This window comes from Oxyura jamaicensis, chromosome 1 (assembly GCF_011077185.1).
Source record: "Oxyura jamaicensis isolate SHBP4307 breed ruddy duck chromosome 1, BPBGC_Ojam_1.0, whole genome shotgun sequence".
Classification (NCBI taxonomy): domain Eukaryota; kingdom Metazoa; phylum Chordata; class Aves; order Anseriformes; family Anatidae; genus Oxyura; species Oxyura jamaicensis.
The window spans coordinates 109,220,001-109,237,778 of record NC_048893.1 but is presented as its reverse complement, the minus strand read 5'-3'; the positions used below and the strand labels follow the sequence as shown (position 1 = coordinate 109,237,778).

Genomic DNA, 17,778 nt, shown 5'->3' with positions numbered 1-17,778 from the left:
CTCACAAAAGGATTCACAAGAGTTCATTCAATGGATAACAGATGCTCTAGATGGCTCAGAGGAAATGCCAAGGACATACATTTAAATCCTACATCCAACCCCAAGGCTCAGATGCCTTATTTCAGTTTGTATGAAGTACTTGCCTTCAAACTACTCCACTCTGACTCCTCCCACTGTACTGAAGCACCTTGGCATTTTCTTTCAGAAAGAGCATGTCTAAGTCACCCCTTTCTTGCACAGGGTCCTAATGCTATCCCAGACAGTATGGGAAACAGATGGAGCTTTCATCAAGGGATATGGGGCCTGTTCCCCCCCCTTTCTGGTGAGATTCTGACCTACCTCTCCCACATGAGCATACTAGCTACCAGGCAAATTTATCCAGATGTATGGATTGGCCTCTTCAGGGATAAGTAAATTGGTGGAACAATGGAATTGGTTCAGCCATAGCCCAGTCCCACAGCAGAGCACTGGGACTGGTGTGGAGCCCTCTCCCTCCAGCCTCTGAGGTACAATAGGGCTTTCCTTCCTCTCTGCTCTCTGAAGGCTGTGGTATGGGGCTCCTAACAGTCAAGAAGCAAGGCTTCTCTGTTGCTGTCAGTGAAAGACAGGGTTTTGAATAGCACAGACAAAAACTGTGAGAAAAGTAATTCAGGATGCTCAGTAACTATTGACAGTGGGATCGAGTGCACCTTCAGCAAGTTTACCCGTGACACCAAGCTCTGTGGTGTCGTCGGCACGCTGGAGGGAAGGGATGCCATCCAGAGGGACCTGGGTAGGCTTGAGAGGTGGGCCTGTGTGAAACTCATGAGGTTCAACAGGGCCAAGTGCAAGGTCCTGCAGCTGGGCCAGGGCAATCCCAAGCACAAATACAGGCTGGGTGGAGAATGGATTGCGAGCAGCTCTGAGGAGAAGAACCTGGGGGTGTTGGTTGATGAGGAGCTCAGCATGAGCTGGCAATATGTGCTGGCAGCCCAGAAAACAACCATGTCTTGGGCTGCATCAAAAGCAGCGTGGCCAGCAGGGCGGGGGAGGTGATTGTCCCCCTCCTCTGCTCTCGTGAGACCCCACCTGGAGCACTGCCTTCAGCTCTGGGGGCCCAGCACAAGAAGGACATGGACCTGTTAGAATGAGTCCAGAGGAGGGCCATGAGGATGCTCAGAGGGCTGGAGCATCTCTCCTATGAAGACGGGCTAAGGGAGCTGGGGTTGTTCAGCCTGGAGAAGAGAAGGATCTGGGGAGACCTGACACCGGCCTTCTAGTACGCAAAGGAGGCCTGCAGGAAAGCTGGGGAGGGACTTTTTGTTAGGGAGTGCGGTGATAGGACAAGGATTAATGGTTTTAAACTAAAAGATCAGATATAAGGAAGAAATTCTTTACTATGAGGGTTGTGAGGCACTGGCACAGGTTTCCCAGAGAAGCAGTGGTTGCCCCATCTCTGGAAGTGTTCAAGGCCAGGCTGGATGGGGCTTTGGGCAACCTGGTCTGGTGGAAGGCCTCCCTGCCCACGGCAGGGTTGGAATTAAATGGTCTTTCAGGTCCCTTCCAACCCAAACCATTCAATGATTCTATGAAAATCAGACTTGAAAGCACCTCAGGTGGTGTGACCAAGGATACCGGCCACATCTTAGACCTAGCCTGAAGAGTTTTGCTCACAGTCAAATAATAGGTGATTTAAGCAACCTGAAATAGAGAAAGAAATAATCCATCAGGGCCAGCAAGCTGGCATCAAATAGAAGTAACTTTTTGAAATATATTGAAGGGGAAGTTACAAAATCTGAAAGGCTTCCAAATGCAGAATAACATTATAAGGTATTTTATAAAACAAACTGAGAAGAACATCTGACACACAGGACTCTGAGCCCACAAATCATCACTCTTCCAGGACACAGGCTGCCTGATGAAGTCTGTGCTTAGGCAGGCACTTTTTGCATCTGTGTAGCTTTTCTGCAGACACTCTGCTGAAGGTAGATCAGAGCATCGGGATCAACAAATGGCTGCCCAGGAAGACACATTCTGAGGAGAGAGGCAGGAAGGAGGAACAGCCCTTGGAAAGTGGGTGTCTAGATAGGTGTAGTATCTAGGGAGAATGAGGAAGAAGGGCCTAGATAAAGCTAGACTGCAAGGCTAGAGACAAAGAGACATCCCACAGAAAAAGTGGTGCTGGATACAACTTAGATGGACACAACTAGCCCAGAGGGGTCTAAAGGAGAAGACTGGTGAGTATTCACCCAAGGGTGCCTGTCTGTGCCTGCAGTTCAGACTGAGAGGCTCTGAAATAATGGAAGTCAACTCAAAGTAAGACATCCTGGGACATCCAAGGAGTTTTTAGAATTGTTTTCAGATATTACTGCAGAAGAAGCTGGTTTCTAAATTTTTAAACTATTAAGTAAACGTCATCAAGCCTGAAATATCAAATGAATGGAAAAGCCATGACAGCATTTTTAGTAAGAGTGACTTGATGTCTGAGTCTCTTTCTTATGACACCATACTTCCTGCTCTTCAATCCCTCAGCCTGCATCTCACAGAGCAGAAAAACAACAGACTCTGACTGCAAACAGGAAAAAAAATAACACTGCAGTACTCTTTCTTTCCTTGCTGTAGGACACATCACAGCTCTGAAAACTGGGTTAAACAACTCTATATGCTTTTAACATAAAGGAAGGCTATGCCAATGGGCAAATAATCAATAGAATTGTATTCTCTTCTGCTTAAATGGCTAATGATGTAGTACTAAAATCTGATTCTGCTCTCACAAAATTCAGGAGCAAGTCTCTGTTTGAATGAAGCAAGAGGAAACCTTGAGAACTCAGTAAGGCTTATGTACTTGTGTTCAGTGAACCTGTAAAGCAGACCAAGCAAACAAGTCAAGAAAAGTAAAGCCACATTCAGGATTGGATTGCTTGTCCTAATTTTTACTTAGAGAGGCATAAAGAATAGCCAGAGGATTAGCCAGTTTGATGGTTAAAGGCTACAACACCCTGCCAATGTTAGTTCTCCCACTATTACTGTCTTTGCCAGCAGTCTAACCATGGGAGATTTCCTCAAATATGCTACTGTAGACTCAACCACAGTGTAAATACTTGGGCTGCTGCTCCTCTGGGAGAGCCAGCCATGCCAAAAACTGTCGAACTGCAGCTACAACCGAGGTGGATGGCTCTCTGCTCTTTCTTGTTCACAGCAGTGCTGGACAAGGTACAGGAGATTAAACAGGTCTGTTACAGAGCTACTACGCTGCTGTAGTCAAGCATTTTCCTCCTGCTTAAAACAACTGAAATGAGCAAAAAGTATATTGAACCAAATCCAAAGAACTGCATTAATACAAGTACCTCATGCTTAAAAACTGTACATCAGTACACACACAATTCCAGCAATCAAAGGAAGAGAGGAGCATTAGCTTTTGGGTAGCCAGACCCTCTTTTATCTCCTGTTCTGTCTACTCTTCAGCCTCTGTGGAAGATGTAGCAATCTTAACAGAATACTCTGAGGCTGATGACACGGTAAGAGTGTGTGGGACAGACAGAGATTCATCTACCTTCAAATCAGCCTCTTAGCATAAAGAGCAATAACAGCGGTGCTTGAAGTTTTAGCTTTTCTCACACTTAAAAGCATGACTTTAGCAGATACTTCTCCCTACCCTGCACTAAAAAGTGACAGCATTTCCTCCCTATTTAGCAGGCTTGAGAAGTGCCAGGTTAAGCATTCTAGAGGATGGAGTTTTCTGTGGAACCACAGACCAAAAAGACTGATTATCTGGCCAAAATTTCTGCTAAATCTCCATCTCCACATGAACTCTTTATCATGAAAACAAATATTTTGTGATGCACTATTAGACAGGAACTAGTAGTTTCTTTGCCATTTAAGAAAAACTCTGTTTACAGAAGATAAATGACCTGGTTTTCATTTCCAAGGAGGCTCCTTTATAGATTTCTGTTGTTGCCTAATAGGGACTTAAATATAGTTTACACCAACTAATTTCCATCAGATGACACAGAAGTTTTAATATACATGAGAAGCAGGTCTGCAGGTCCCCATCCTCCCCCCCCCTTTTCTTTATTTGCACAAGAAATTTTTTACTTTTATGTTTGCTTGCAGTAACCGCCAAGGACAATAATGTAAATAGACAGGGCAGTAGGAGAGTACTTAGGGAAGATGAAGCAAACTCATTGTTTGCAGTGATTCTACTAAGTTCAAAAACAGGCCTAGCAATTAATTTGCTTTGATAGAATCATGTTTTTTGTTACACTGTTCCACATATTTAATTATGTACTAATCCACCTCCAAGAAATCAGAGTGAGCTAAACTAGAGAACCATTACCTAAAAACATGACCAGGAGCCAAGCATTTGAAATTCACTTATTGATACAAAACATAAGGCAGACTTCCAGCACAAGCAGTCCCTGGGGTTTAATCTTAAGATCTATAATGAAAAATCTCTTCTCTTTGCAACTGTAGTCTTTCATCTCTTCCCGGGAGGGAGCAATCATCTTCCCAAGCCCTCCCTTGTGGTCCTAATTGTCAAGAGGGAGTCTCTGTGTTGCTAAAGCTCTGTAAAGCTAATGAATTTACTGAAGTAAAGATCATATCTGATGAAGAAAGACTACTGAACTACAGCAGTTTACTGATTCTCAGCAACATGTTCTGGGCAAATCACCTCCAGTCAGACTAACATCACTGGGAATTTACTGGTTAGTTTTCATGAAAGCAGAGTTTGTCACTAGCTTAAGAGACACTGTCAAGTTAAAAAGATGTCAGTGTTTCATACAGGGAAGAAAGTTGCTCCTCACTTGGAACAGAATACAGACTGTTGCCCAAATCAGGGCTGGGAGATTCATTAGGGAATTGGCACACTTTCTGAGAGCAGGATGACCATTCTCTGGCAGGTAGGATGGGGCGGATTTTGGTTCATCAGCTATTTGTCTGAAGCTGTGAGGGGGATGGAGTGCTGAAGTATGACTACATTGACACTGCAGACTTGCAGTGGGCCTGCTGAATTGGTCAGGATGGTGAGGGGATGTGAACTCCAACAACACAGTCTCAGTTGCTGCAAGCCCAACTGTTGGCATAATTACCCTGGCAGAACTGAACTTCTCCCAAGATTTCTAGTTGCCCTTGGCGAGGGAGAGAAGCTTGTTCCTTTAACACCTAGCAGAGTTATAGCCAGCCATATTCAGATAGTCCCTGAAGGAAGTGTTTGATGTTCTGCAGAATTCCTTCAGGGTCAGGATTTTTCCTGTCCAAGACAGTTTGGTCAAAAGGCATACGTTTACAACACTGCACAGTCAATCCCAAGCTTTCTTTCTGAGGAACTAAAACATTCTGGATGTAAATTGCAAATCTGTGTGCCATCAGGCCGCCAGTATGGTATTTTCTGCCCTGCAAACCGTTTTAAGCCCAGCAAGTGTTGCCTTAGGCCATCAGCCAGCCAGGAAACAAGCCAGTTCAAGACACTAGCACCTTCAGCAAACTCAAAGCTAGTTCTTGTCACTAGTATGAGACCACAAGGAAACCAAGAGGTGAGGCTTTACAGTAGCAGAGTGGAAGCAGTGAAGAGGCTGTCTCAGTCTTCAAGGCTTCAAAGAGACCTGCAGAAGCCATTGAGAAGTCTATGTGTGACTGTAGCTAGCAAAACAAAGCAGGACTTATGGCTATATTCATGCTACCACTTTGTGCTGTAATACCTTAAAAAAATTATGAATAAAGCTTTCAAGACTCAGTTTTTACTGTGTAAAAAGAAAGAGGAAGCATTTAGCATTGACCAAGAAAGCCACCTGTTGTGATACACAAAGCCCATTTCCTTACATTGTTGCCCTCTCTTTGATAAAAACTGCGATAATTTTAAGTGGGCTTTGCAGGCACAGACACTTCAGACCAAATCAGTTTATGCAAGGACACAACACAGCTACTAGACTGCCACAGTTCCACCGTATCCTATCACCAGCAGTTCATCAAGGGGCAAATTCCCCTAAAGGAACACATTTCGGGGCACTTCCGTGACTCAGGTTCCTAAAAAAAACCTTCTGCCCAGGACAAAAGATGTAAAAATGTAACAGAGCACATCCATTTCAGGGTCAGAACCCAGGACAGTACTTTCACACTGCAGTGCTGAGTGCAGACCTCCTAAGCCACTGACTGAAAGCCTTGAGGTTGGGGTGAGCACTGAGGACTTCAGGAAAGAGCTGCTTCAATATCCACAGAAACTAATGCAACAAGCAAGGAGCTGCTTAAGTCAGCCAACAGTGCAGACCCACAAAGTAGTTGGTTCCTTAAATCCCACGCCACCCCCTAGAAAGCTGACACTTTACAGAGGGCAGCAATGAGGCATCTCTCCCCACAGAATTCATAGCCCTAAATCCTCTCCTAATATTTGGCACTTATGCCCATTCATCTGGAAATAAAAAGAAACAAAAACTGCCAAGAATGCAAGTGTCCACATCCCATTTTCATCATTTGGTTATTGCACACCTCCAGGAGGTAGCAGAGTCAGAGATCTCTATTTTAGACCCAGATAGCTAATATTCCTTTTATATGGCTGATTTTAACCCTTGGTACTCAAATAGCTTTAAAATCTGGACCCTAAAATTCCAACTTTCTCAGAAGTCAACAGAACTATGATTCCTACATCCACTTAGAAGATGGTTATTAGGGCCCAAGGTCTGCTGAACTGAAATGAAAATATTTAGTCCAAGACAAACAACTAGATTTCCCCTCTGATCGGGGTATACCTTCAGGGACACCTTCAGATATCCCATCCCCTAATCTACTTTTGAAAGAAATAATTCATAATTTTGGTTTGCTACCACTTTATAGCAAGGATAAGCTTTTATATGTTTGCAGAGCTGCAGAGCAGCAGCTGGGAGACTCAAGAGACTTAAAAAAAAAATCATTTTCTAACAGGATTTTCTGAACAAAGGTTCAGTCAGACTTGTCAGCCCACAACTGCTGAATTAGATCTGATAAATACACCAAGGTAGAGTCTAACAAAATAGCAATAGGATTTGGAAAGTGATGTTCAGCTTTCGCGATCCTGGGCTGTCTGGCAATCAGTGTCCAAGAAAGCAGAACTGGAGAGTTTTCTCTGGAGTTGCTTTTATTTGTTGATAGCCCAGATATAGGAAAGAGAGGCGTCAAAGAGCAAGGAAGGCCAAAATCCCCCCATCCACTGCCACACACACATTTGGAATGCAGCTCAGCAGGGAGGCTCCCAAAATCATTGTTGGAAGAACAAAGGCAAGTTTTAGATGACAGACATTTCAAACAACAGAAAAGTTTGAGGAGACCAATAAGAATAACAATTAGAATGGGAAAGGATTAAGTGGCCAACAGAAAACAACAAAAGGAAAATTAACATCTTTTCAAAAATCACAAAGCAACTTCAAAAGCAGGGTAAGAACAATGAAAACCCCAAATTATGCACAGTTTAGCAGCAAAGCTCACAAAGAAATTAAGTGACTCCTGCAGAGAAAGGGTGTGGGGAGATCTTATAAAGTTACCAAATTCCAAACAGGATAAAAAAAAAAAAAAAAAAAAAAATCTCACACACATAGCCTGGTAGGCAGCCAGTACCACTCGGTGCCATGATTTTTGAAGGCCAAATTCTAAAATGCATTTCTAATGCTAATAGCTTTGCAAAGGGGAAAGCTAGGAAATGAAACAATATTAACAAATTCCAACCGGGGTTAGCAGGAACGGCCAGCTAGTGACACAGCAAAGCATATCTGTGATAACACCTTGCTTTTGTGCACACATCACCTAGACGAACTTTAACAATTTGGGATGAAAGTTTATATGACAAGCACTAAACCAAGGTGGGATTCTCTCTGCTGTTTGTTTTAAAAATGCTTAGCCAAAATCATTGCGTTCTTTCCCAGAATGAGATTTGGAGGTGATAAATTCCTCACCACTGAAAGCAAAAAAATCTGATAAACTTTCCTCTGAAGAACGTTATTACTCTCATACCACTGGAGAAAATGTTAAAATTTAGCAGAAGCTTAAAATTTAGCCTATTTCTGTTATGGCTGTACCTTCTGCCATAAAAATCCAAGTGAATTTGGACTAATCATAAATCTCAAGAGAAACCACACTTCACACACCCTTAGAAGAGACTTCCTCAATTTTGGCAGCTAATGCTTCTGGCAGCTCTGCTCCCTCTGAACCTTTTCCTTCCACAGCTCTTAATGCTGTTCAGACTGTAGATAACACCAAGAAAAGCTTGCAAAGGCTGCTTTTAGCGTTTCCAGGCTGGCAAGAGGCAGGGCACCAGACTTGAGAGCAGGAGACAGCTCTGCTGTACTCTGATGCTGCCCCTGCTGGCGTCCATCAGTAGAGGGACTCAGGAAAAAGGCCTAGGGAGAAGAAAAAAGAGAACACTCACATTCAGAGACAGGGCTTGGAGGACATATGAGAGAAATTATGACATGGAGTTGGAGGAAAGGACTGGAGCACATCAGGAAAGGAGCTGTTTGGATTAGGAGCTGGAGCCAACATGGGAAAGGGGAGCTGGGGCCACAAGGCAAAGAGCTTGTGACTGGCAGCCACGAGGGTGAGGGGGACAGGGTCTGGGCCTGGCAGGGGCAGGAGTTGGAGCCATTGAAGGCAACAGAAACAGTGGAAGGGGAGACACAGGAATGGACGTGGAGTTTAGAGGCAAGGAGAAAGACGCTGGAGTTGAAGGACTGGACAGAGACACTGGGAGGGGAGCAGCTGGGGAGGGAAAGAGGACAGAGAAGGAAAAGGAAGTGAGGGGAGTCAGATCTTACTGGTGTCATATGCAACACAGAGAAACGTGAGCCTGTTCAGGCAAAGAAACTGAGATAAGAAAGGTTTGGGGACAGGAGGAGACCAAGAATAAAGCAGAAGCCCAAGGAACGAGACTACCATTTACAAAACACAGTGGGTGGCCGACAGGCCTGTAGTGTTAAGGCAGGACACAAATAGAAATCATGGGAGAGGCATATCAGACAGAAAACTGGCGTGTGCTGTGCATCGAAAGTAATTCCTGAGGGAAGAGTGGATTATAAATTTACTAAGGAGAACGAGCAGAGCCACAGGATCGAGGTAAGGCCTTTGAGAAGCAGAGACTGGGACTGTGCAGGACAGTGGGTCGGCAAAGAGAGGGCCTGAGGAAGGACAAGGGAAAGGTGAGGAACATGAAGCAGCACCAAAGAAAGGGTCAGCGTGTAGCTGAGCACTGAGCAGGGCAGACCGGGAATAGCAGCTGTATACTACTCTTTGCTAGTGTAAGTACACATGCTGCAAAGATACCTGCGCAGCTCAACGTCCCAGCCTCGGCATTCGGAGGACTGGACACAGGATCACTTTCCTTGACTTTCTAAGCAACCAAAGCATTTGCAGATAAAATGACTCTGTTGAAACTTACAGCTTGTTGTTGCCTCTTACAACTCTGTGCTCCAATCCAGCTTTTAATGACAGTCATTTTAACTGGGGTTTTAACGGGTTATTTCAGCCCCGTGTCTCATTCCACACATGGAATGGGCCACGACCTCTTAGCAAACACTTATTCAATAGTTTGTTTTCCCCTAACTTCACTGACAAACATTATCTACATCCCTCAGTCTGTGAAGAAAGCCATTACTTCTCACTGTAAATTTCCTTTAGCTTATATCCTTAAATATAGCCTCATTCATTTCCTTACTTATTTCCTTCTCGGTGGCACTCACAGTGTTAGCATTTCCAAGGCCTAGAGACTCAATAGTGTTTTTTTCAGGAGCCCAAGAATGCAGACAGATGTTTAAATAGAGTTTTAAATAATTAGGACCAGCATTGCTGGGAGTGTTTGGTATACTGCCCTAAATATTTGACTGTATTTGAATAAACACCTTTGAAAAACTGGCTCTCTGTGCTTGCACAACATCAATTCATTTATTTTCACAACGCTTCCCGGAGGGCAGGGCAGACAATATTATTCCCTCGTTAGGAAATTGAAGCAATGAAAGTGTCTGGTCAGAGTGGATGCCCAATTTGAAATAGGCAGGAATTGCTTTCTGTAGCATACTATTGGCAGCAGCTCTGCATGCGCCTCAAATGAGCCCCTAGGCTTGCAAGTAATTCAGGAAATAAGGAACACGCCATTCATGACCACCTGTGGCTGCATGAATGATTGTCCCAGGATCACACAGAGGCTTTGTGGCAGCGAACGTGGACAATGGCCTAGCCCAGAGTAGGCCAGCATGAGGCTTTCTTTTCTTTACCAGGCAGCTGCCCTTCCAGCACCCACAAGCCCATTTTTTGTACCTTCCAGGTATTCCTACTTCAGCAACAAGCGATGAGACTCCAGGCAGCAGTCTCCTTCGCTACACCATTATTATTCATCTCTGGAGGAATAATCCCATTCTACAGATGGTATTCTGTTCAAAAACCCTGTGTGATCCCATTGTATGGCACTGTATATTTGCACAAGATAGGCACGTCAAGGCAGATAACGCTGCACTGAATCTGGCCATGCCTAACTTCTGAGTGAACAGGAGCCTGTGTGTTTAAACCAGCTTTTGTTTCAGAGCTGTGCACCTCACAGACTGGATGCAGGGTAGAGATCCCAGACAGCTGGTTCTGTTGCCAGCTGTACCACCAAACTGCACAGCAACTGCGGCTAGGTTTTCTAGTTCCCCAGGTCTCCCTTTCCTCTTTTGTGGAATAGGGACATCAATATTGGCGTCATTTGTAAGCATTTTGAGAACTATTGAGGAAAGATGCTAAGAGAGTTAGGCATTATCACTGACATCGTGCATAGCAGGTTTGGTGTGCAAGCCATACATACATGCATTTTAAATGGCTGCTGGAGGCAACACACCAGGCTAAACAGAGCACTGTTTGGGTAAATCCCAGATCCAGGTTTTCAGGCAGCTCATCATCATGATTCAGGGGCCTGAGGCCACAGATGTATGACATGAGTTTATGCTTCAGTCCCTAGTGGGCTATAACTACCATATGATGAAGATGAGAGCATGAGTTAGAACAGCAACTACCAATGGAAGGGCATAGAGTAGTGCAACAAAAATGAGTGTATCATGCTCACCATGCTAGTTTTGCCAGCTCCTACCCACTACTGACCTGAAGCTTACACCATGGTTGAAATTACACAGGACCTGTTCTTAGTCAGCAAACAAGCTGTGTGCATAACTGATCTAGATGTCAGGATAGCTTTTTCACAGTTATTTTATGTGACACATCTGAGCCAACAAGTCTGGTGTACAAAGCAGGGAGAGCGAGCTCTCAATGTAAACAGAAAACTAGCTTAAGCCTTTGGGTTCAGAAGCTTTTTCTTTGTTTGACTTATTCTGCCATTAAAACAAAACTGCAATGATGCTTAACCCACACTTAAACTTTGTAGCCAATTGCATCAAAAATTGAGATTTGCTCGATGGCCTTTTTGAAGTGCAAAGCATCCTCAAAGAGCTTGCCTCTAGCTGACATGGATTACACTGTGCTCTATTGTTAGAGATTGGTCAGAAAGAGATTTAGCTGCAAGTTTAAACTTCAAGAGTAATTTAATGAAGGACTTCCATTCTGATACTTTGTTTGAAAAATACAGCACGAATATGCCCATTCGTGTATGATGATATGGTCACACTTCACATAGCAAACTAATGGCACTTTTCTAACTTACTACTCTCTGTAAAAAATGTTATTTTCTAGATTTCAATTTTCTAGATATAAATGATATTAAAAAAATCATTCGAGTTGATGAGATTTTAAAGCAGGATTACAGAAAGATTGAAAAACTCCATTCAACTGGAGAAAGTAATTTGCTAGTCAACAGATTTGTGCTTTGCTGCTGATCAGAAGACAGTAATACCCACATTAATATCCACATTACCAAGCACCGTAATACCACACAAGAGCAACAAGCACACACTTGATGAGATTACAGTTCCATACATTTGGAACCGGTAAAAGGAAATAATTCTCAAAGAGCTCCAGAGCCAATCTGGGGAATTTTCTGCAACAGAAAGCCATTGCGATAAATAGCACAAGCATCTCTTTGAAAAGAACAGGATCATTCTCTGGACACTAAACAGCTATGCTAGTGAAGATAAGGACAAATAGAAACACACACATCCTTTCCAAGGACAGCCTTATTTTTTCAGTCTTGTCTGTGGCCTTCAGTGAAAAGAGGAAGCTCCAGAAATAAAGCACTGGTCTGCTGCTGTGGTTAAGTCCATATTCATGTCTCTAAGTAACCTAAAGTTTCCACTGTCTGAGCTTGGCAGAGAGCTAGCCTCTGGCAGGATTCAGGCCTCTAGATAAGCTCTAGGTCAAGACTGAATCAGAAGCAAAGTGTTTATGGAGTTCAGGGACTGCAAATCCCACAAACAGTCGGATGAGAGTTCATGTAAATCTTGAATCTTATGAGATCAGCTCTCTGATAAGCTCGGTGCCTTCTTGGGCTGCGATGGCATGAAAATGGCTTCAACAGAAAACTTCTGAATACAATGCAACCCAAAAGCCAGTGGGCCAAGTCTGGTACTAGGAAGTGTTACTCAGCTTGACACTGCTGCTCGTGACCAGAGGGGCAAGACTGAGCCTAGCTCATGTAGCAGAGGCCAGGTCACTTTGGCCAGGCAAAAGGAGGAGGAAGAAGGGGAGCCAAAAAGCATGATATTCACGCGCATTCACCTCAGCACCTGCAAAACAGTCACAACACCCTCTGCACAGCCCACCAGAGGTTTGTCAGCCCCTAGCTAGGTATCACACGCAGGCAGAATATCAGCTAGCCCTGCTCCCTAAACGCAGCTCCCTCCAACTCCTCGCTGCTCAGCCGCCCCACCACGCGGAGCAAAAGCAAACAAAGCTCAGCGGGGAGCTTCCCCACACACGGGTGCAGTGCCGAGGCCCCCCAGGAAAGGCAGTTGCATCCCCTGCAAACTGAACAGGACTTCCCAGAGCCCACAGACCTCCTGCACCCTGACACATCTGTTTTTCACAACCTGGTTTAATCATCACGTTGTGTATGAGCCAGGGCCAAGGAGGGACAGAGATGCTGTGCTGCCCTCGTAAATGCATCTCCATCCCAGAGAGGATTTCTGTCATATCACAGAGATTTACAATTTTCTTTTCTGTTGGAAAACACATCTACTTCTTAGCAGCACGAGGCTAATTCCCTGCCTTGCTGCCTGCAGCTAGACTTTACCACGTTTTTCTACACTGGGCTACCCATTTTAATGCACTGACAGTTTCACTTTCTCCACGCAGTGTGTGTTTTTGAACTCGCTCCACAGCATGCTGCGAAGCAGACAAGGGAGGAGGGAGGAAAGAAAGAAGGAGGGAACGAGGGAAGGTGGTTCAGCCCCGTGGAAATGTTGCACTTCCCTGGAGATTAAGCTTCTGTTTTCTCAGTAGTCCCAATAAGGGAATCTAAATGTTTAGCAGAGCAAATCTTAAAATAAGATTACACGTACCGCGCTGTCCCAGCCAAGAACACTATCCCTGCTCAGCAGCAGCCCAGATGCACTGGCATAAGTTCACACCAACTTGTGGTGGGTGCAGAGAGAAGAATAACTGTTTGTGTTGTCCGCTTGCAGCTCCTCCATTACTCATAAGCCCCAAGAAAACACCTCAAGGGGTTGTTCTGCATTATTTGCTTAACAACATAAATGTGGATGGCACTTTGTGAAACAAGGGAAGGTCTGCTGCTCTGCTGCGGGAAATACTCATCACAACGCAGCAGAGCCCCAATGATTTCAACCACAAAACTGTTGTGCCCAGTAGACCCAGCTTCAGCCCACACCCCTGCCCTGCGCACCTTACAGCCTTGAGTCTGCCCTGTGGTGTTTTAGCCTAGGCTACTCAGACAAACACCAGCTACTGAGCTAAAACCCTCACGGCCCCTTCCATTAGCCCACAGTAGGTCACCTGGCTGGCTGGATGTCCCGAGCATGTAGCTGGGTTAGCTCAGAAAAGCGCTTGGGGGAGGAAAAAAAAAAAAAAAAAAAGGCCACGGCAAGTTTGTAGTCCTTCTCCATTCATTCCTACTCAGTGCATTGACCGAGTCATATGCAGTCAGTTCCCAGCTAATTTCCTAGGTTCAGCTAGTTGAAAAGAATCCAGACTCAACTTACCCGCTGTACCCTTGCAGTTCCCACATGCAGTCTATTACATCAAGGAAACGTCCTATGGTTTCATGCCAGGGAGTGCAGTTTCTGGGAAAGATGCCACCACTTCTTCTAATCAATTGTTTTAAGATGACACTACTTCACCAATGGCTGAAAGTGCCACTATTGGGGACATATGAAAATAATTCCTTCATTTTTAGGTCAAACATTGCCCTACAGCACCGCACAGCCCACATTACAAGAAAAATTGAAGTGAGAAGAGGCCCTTTCTGGTATTGCGACGCCCAGAACAGAGCACAGAGCTCCTAGTGTGGTCCCATCTGGAATGTCCTTTAATATCCAAGTCAATGAGGTTTCAAGTCAAGAGGATTAGCTTAATCCAACTAGCCCTCCCTCCTTGGGGGTAAGGGAGGGGAGAAGTAGTTTAGGTTTCAACCTCAAGTGATATCTCATTCATTTAGAAACCCCCCAGCTAAGAGAGGGGATATAAGGCCTGAAATTTCTCACATTAAAAAAAAAAATTAAAAGGGAAAAAAAATTCAACATTAGCAAGCCATAATCCATTTGCCATGAGAGCTATTAATCAGGCCATAAAGAAGCAAGGGACAGACTAATTCAATTTTGCCTTAGTAAAGTCTCTGCTGTAAGGGAAATCTGAGGTTGCCATAGGTTTCCTACTGAACAACGTGAAACGTTCAGACAAGATGGACAGGGGTGCGAAGCCGGTGGTCTGAGGAGCAGATTGCAGTACCTGAATCAGCATTACTTCCCTTTACTACACCCATTTGGCTAAGGAGTAAACAAGGTACACCTTATTTGCACTAGATCTCTCTGCCTGCTGAGCCTTAATTAGCAGCTGAGCATATTCAACAAAGCTGGGATCAATTATCTCAGACCGCATTCCCAGGAATTAGATCAAAAGACACAGTGGTACCTAAGGAGGGCCAAGGAGGAAGAGCAGGAGCCAAAATTATCCACTTTGTCCTGCAGCCCCTCTGATACACAAATAATCTACATCAGCAAGGCTCACCTCCACCACAAAGCTGCAAAAAGCCCTGGCATCAGCAAAAATGTGCAGAGGGGGCAAAGGATCTGATGGAGTGACTCCTTTTGAGAGACACCTCATCCCTGGCAAACTCACCAGGAAGAAGTGCCAGACCACGTTTGTTGCCAAAGGGTGTCTTCACTGCAGAAAATTTCTGAGTCAGGCCAAAACCAGAATTTTGTGAACTGTCTTTTTGGTGCCCTGTACCCTTGAGAACCAGGTCACATGTGCTCACAAAAAAAGTTCTCATGCACACAAACAGGGTTTCGGCTAAGCTGCTCCAGCAGGCAGGTTCATAATTAGCCAATTTTGTTTTGATGTTAAACATGGCTGTATTGGGGAGTCAAAATTTAGGCTTCTTTTAGACAGCTGATGCACTTCTTGATTTCACAGGCTGCAAAAGATGACAGGAAAAATGCCAGAACTAAAACAATTTTTTAGTAAAGAATCCAGTTCTTATAATAATACCTGCCTAAGTTTCCCCATTGCTGAGCACAAATGAGATAATAACTCAGTGGATTATTCACATATAATCAGCCATCTAATTGTGCGTGCAACTGCCAGGCTGGAATATGCAAATATACCTGCAAAATGAATATGTGCAGTCTTCAAAGTGAACTTTAAAAGTATTGTGGCAACAGGGAGACAGTAAGGTCTAGCTCCAAATATCTTCTATGACCTTACCATGAGAATAAATAGCACTTAGTTCAGGAGTTCTCAATCCACTTCTGGCCACTTGACTTTGAGGTGACTTTTCCTACCTACTAAACTGCCTTCCCAACACTCATCCTTCATGCTGCTGTGAGACTGCGTGTAAAATGGGGCTTCAGTAAAGTTCTTCATCAAGGTAAGAGCACTAGCTCCGCTCCGTCTCCTGGACTAGTTCAGAAAGCTGGTCACCTCGTTTCAGTCGCAAAGCAGCTGACAGTAATTGCTTGTTCTGTCTTGCTTCTAAGCAAATGAGAACAAGGACCTAAGGAACAATAGAGTAGAAATGACACTTGTGAAACAAGCATGTTGTAAGTCCTAGATAATCAACTATGACAAATGCATTCATAAATGTATAATTGTTACACGGAGTGCAAGGGGGAGGGGGTGGGACTGGAGAGGTACTGTGTTCAGACTCACAAATCATTGAAATTAGAGAAGGAAAAGTAACAAGCCACCTGGGGCCAACACAGAATCATCACCAATGAGAGTTCATTAATAAAAGGCCCTAAGGAAACAACATATGGCTAAATGGGAAGATTCAAGAGGCTATTCAGGCCAGGCTAACATGCAGTTGCATGTTTGGAAAACCACTCATAATGAAGGCAAAGATAAATGACTGTGAGCGAAAAAACAAGAGAGAAATCAGAACAGCCAAAATTGAGTTTGAAAAATAAATAGCCTGAGGTATTAAAACAAATCAGCTAGAGGTCCTTTAAGGCTTTGTCTGCATTAGCGCTTCAGTTCAGATCAGCAGCATGCTTTTGAAGGAAATCTCATCATTTTCACTTAATATGTTTCGTTCACATCTCAGAGCAGACAAACTGGATTCCTGTTGGATGAAATTAAACCATAAGTTGTACACAGGGAGAGCAATGAATGTGCTGCAGTTGCTAGGTTGAGGTCACTTTACAGGACCAGGCTAGAACAAATCTAAAATAAAATCCCCTTGAAATTTGTAGTGTGTGTGGATCCTGCATCTTCATCAGCACCAGCTGTTCTGCTTTGCAGGTCTGCTCCTACTGGACATCACTTTGTGCTAACATTTACACAAATGTTACTCCAAATCTTGAAATGAAATCTGAACTGAGAAATGTGTGAAGTAACCTGAGCACTCACTCAGCTGGGGAGCCTTTAGCAAAACAATTAAGGTAAACACTCAATTTCTGAAAAGCTAAAAGACTCCTTTGCACCAATCTTTAGCACTAAAGATGTTGAGGAGGCAGGTAACTATCCAAAATCTGCATTTTTCAATACAGGTTCCAGCTGACTAAGTGATGAATGCATCAATAGTAGTGACTTGTGCTAGGGCACAAGAATGGGTTTAAAGAGCACCCACTTTCTATGTTTACCCTCTTGTCTAGGGGAAACTTCTGTGTGAGTCAAGTCAGGTTCTTAAAGAAGTAAATTAATTGGAAACATTCCCTGTTTCAACAGCTGGGGAGACAACACAGGTTTGTACCTTTTTTAAAGAAAGCTTTGGTGCGGAGTTACAGACCACTAGGCCTCACAGCTTAAAACAGTGTAAAAAGGGGGCAAGATGTCCCCAGGAATATCACTTAGACATGATCATTTCTAACAGAATTGGTTTCTGTCGTACAAAACTCCTGGGTCATCTGTTTTCTGGAATGTAGAAGTAAAGGTACTGGAGAACTGACTGACAAAGTTTTGCAGGTACTCAAAAGACTGCCAAGAAAAGCCCTGACGAAGTCACCACAGGTGTGGGACAGATGTGGCAGAATTGCTCCAGTTTAATAAGGCAGTTCTCATCAGCTGATCTGCAAAGCATCTCCATGCCATTGTAACACAGCAACTGTCTCTCAGGTGCCCATGGTCTGCAGTCACAAAATGATCCTAGGCTGTAAGAAGAGGTACTCCCATGCAGAAAAAACTGCATCTAAAAGCAGGAAACAATGACGAAAATCAGTAGTCAATTTTTCTCATGGCCAAAGGTGA

The 17,778-nt window shown here is 44.1% G+C and overlaps 1 long non-coding RNA gene across 1 annotated transcript; it reads left to right on the top strand.

Annotated features, from left to right (window-relative positions):
* Nucleotides 1-409: 409 nt before the first annotated feature.
* Nucleotides 410-17,322, top strand: LOC118157266. Its single transcript, XR_004746598.1, has 3 exons — nt 410-960; nt 10,422-10,425; nt 17,313-17,322. It is a non-coding gene; the product is annotated as an uncharacterized LOC118157266 (long non-coding RNA).
* The last annotated feature ends 456 nt before the right edge of the window (nt 17,323-17,778 follow it).